The following is a 3,423-nucleotide window of genomic DNA, read 5'->3' as shown; positions in this document are numbered from 1 at the left end:
ATGTTAAAGAGAACCAGTCCAAGGACAGAGCCTTGGGGGACACTACTGGTCATGGAATGCCATAATGATTCACTTCCATTGACTACTACTCTCTGTATCTGACCTCAGAGCCAATTTTGCAGCTATCAGACTGTGGTGCAGCTGAGGTCACAGTTGGCCAATTTTTCCATGAGGAGATCATGGGACACCAGATCAAAGGCTTTTTTAAAGTCCAGATATATGATGTCAATCTCTTCTCTCTTGTTCAGGTGATGTCACTTGGTCATAGAAGGAGATGAGATTGGTCAGGCAAGACCTACCTGCCACAGACTTCTGCTGGCTGTCCCTCACAATGTTGCCATCAGCCAATTTATCAAGAAGGGACTCTGATAATCTTTTCCATAATCTTACTGGGAATTGAGGTCAAGCTGATTGGCCTGTAATTTCTGGGATCTACTTTCCACCCTTTCTTGAAGATGGGTACCACATTGGCCTTCTTCCAGTCTTCAGATACTTCAGCTGAGCGCCGCAAGTTTTCAAATATTTTTGCCAATGGTTGGGCTATGACACATGCCAGCTCCTTGAGTACTCTAGGGTGTAATCTGTCAGAACCAGAAGATTTGAAGGTATCCAGATTCTCAAGGTGTTCCTTTACAAGGTCTACACCAATGCTGGGTATAAATACGCCCTCACCCTGGCCATTCTGCATCATGCTAGGCAGGGTGGTCCTTTTGGGCTGATGAAAGACTGGCACGAAGTACCCATTAAGCAGGTTGGCTTTTTCCTGGTTGTCAGTTATCCCATTTGGTTCAGCAGGGTTCCAATGTTACCCGTGCCTTTTTTCAGACTCCCTACATATCTGAAAAAGGACTTTTTATTATCCTTGATATGTGAAGCCAGATGGAGTTCAGTTGCAGCCTTGGCTTTCCTGGTCTGCTCCCTGCAGGTACGGACTAGTGTTGAGTACTCCTCCTTGGTGGTGATTCTAGCCTTCCAGCCTTTATAAGTCTGTCTTTTTAGGTGTAGGAGGTCCTCAAGTTCCCTGCTGAGCCAAGGGGGTTACTGTGCCCTTTTGCTACCCTTCCTCTGAGATGGGATGGACCCAGATGGACTTCAGTCATCTTCCCTGGGTGCTGATGTCAATTTTCAGGGACGTGTAGCTTTCCTTGACATAGAGAGCTACACCCCCACCCCTTTTATCTGCACAATCTCTCCTGTACAGGGTATAGTCATCTATACCTGTGGCTCAGTTATAGATGGAGTCCCACCAGGTCTCCATTATTCCTATGAGATCATAGTCTTTCTTACTTAGCAGGAGGACTAGTTCCTCCTGTTTGTTCCCTAAGCTCCTGGTGTTGGTGTACAAATATGTAAGTGTTTAATTGGAAGCCCTAGGCTTCCTTGCACCTCCAGGTGGACACCGTTCCAGGGCTGGGGTAGGTGTGGATTCCCTTGGGTGCCCTAGTCTGCTGGTTATGCAGTTGTTGCCTAGTGGGCTTGCACTGGCATTTATCTACCCATCCCCTGGTGAGCTTAGTTTAAAGATTCTGAGCTAAAAGGATAGGTCATATAATAAAGGACAGCACTGTGATTCAATCAACTAATCATACCTCCAGTTCATGGTGAAACAAAAAGAATTTTGTAGATTTAAGTAAGCCTTTTCAATATTTTTCTTTTCACTTCTTCCCTTACTTTGACCACCCCCAAAAGCTTTCTTATAGTAAAAGACTGAAAGACAAAGTCATTGTAAACCTAGAGATAAAGGAGAGATACTTTTCTTAACAAGTTACACCATATGACTGGTGCATCCTGGGTTGTGGGGTGGGGCACCTGGGGTCCCCCTGTGGCCGATCACTGAGCTGGAGGATGTGTGTGTGTGTGTGTGGGGGGGGCCTAGTGCACTCCCTGGAGGACCCAGAAGTGAACCGGAAGCACTTTCAGTCCACTTCCAGGTTCACCACCGAGGACATGGGGAGCCCACCTGCACTCCTGTGGGATGCTCCATCTGCCCCTGCATCACAGCATTCATGAGCTATGCCTGGTACCTTGAGGTATGTAGAAAAAACATTCAAAGCTGTGTCTATGTCCTAATCACTGATTCTCTGAATCAGCATCGAATCTTCAGATTTGGATTCAGCCAAATCGAACTGGGGGCAGTGATCTGAATCAATTAATTGAATCACTGTCCCTGATTTGGGCCAAATCTGAATCTGAATCGAATAGGGCCCATTTTGCACATGCCGAATAGCTACAACATCACTCCTACACTACCATATTTTAAAGAAACTCAGCTCTAGTGCATTTCATTATAAAATCTGGCACCCACCTCTAAAAGAGTAAATGGATCTTGAGGGCCACGTCAATGAATTAGACATGCAGGGAAGTAATTCCAACCTAACTGCTACCTCATACCCTGAAACTTAATTCAGAGATCCTGAATGAGAAAAATGAAAGGCTTCCACTCCCTTCATGTCCAATACAAAGAAGTAGAACTTGTGAAAATGTGCTAGGGCAGTGGTTTTCCAAATGCATCCACAGAATAATTCTTCTGGAGAGCCATACTCTGAGAAAGCAGGAGACTTGCGTTAGAGTTGGTCCACATGAGAGAACTCTTACAAAGTGGAATCAAATGCTGGAGAATCAATGGAATTAAATTTCTAGTCCTGATATCTACAATGGAAGAATAGTGAGACCAGAAATTTATCTGTTCTCACCTCTGGCCTCCTAGATTAATCAATCATTACCTGAACACAGCATATAGCATGTCTTTAATTAATGTTTACAGTTTTGGACATATCAACCAGAACATCAAGCTGGCTGAGGGAATTAAGTATGATTCAGAACCTGCCAAAGTCAATGGAAAAAATCACATTGACTTCAGTGAGCTTTTGGTCAAACATTGAGTTACTAAATTACTTTGTCCCAGCCTGATATAAACTGGGACACTTTTTAAATTTGATAAGGAAAAGGGTTTGGATATGCAGTTTGAATTATGATATGCTTTCTTTTAATGCAGCTGCAGGTGTAGTATCAGACCTATCTTCCCAGACATGAATTTTTACAATATCAGAAAATGGTGCTTGTCTTAGTGTCTGATAAGGGCAAAGCACAGCTTAGTATAAATGCCATATACATGAATGAAACGAGATTCTTGTAAGAATGTCAGTATAAATGAGAACAGCAAAGAAGCCTTTCCCATTGAAATTCCTTGCATAATGGTATATCTGTTTCTGAAACAGCAGTGGGAGTCTTTTAAGAAAAGATCAGTAAAGCACTCTCTCTCTCTCATTTTCTCTTTAAAGTAAAAATATAATTTAACAAAATTTGAATTTTTATAGCTCATTCAACTAATGCTGTATTTCACTTGAGTTATCAGTTTTGTATTGGCATTTTACTTAAAAAATAAACAAATGTTGAATTTAAAAAAAAAAAAATATTATTCTC

The sequence above is a fragment of the Gavialis gangeticus genome, unplaced genomic scaffold (genome assembly GCF_001723915.1).
Source record: "Gavialis gangeticus isolate Ggan-Ray unplaced genomic scaffold, GavGan_comp1, whole genome shotgun sequence".
NCBI classification, from domain to species: domain Eukaryota; kingdom Metazoa; phylum Chordata; order Crocodylia; family Gavialidae; genus Gavialis; species Gavialis gangeticus.
This window is presented reverse-complemented; position numbering follows the sequence as displayed.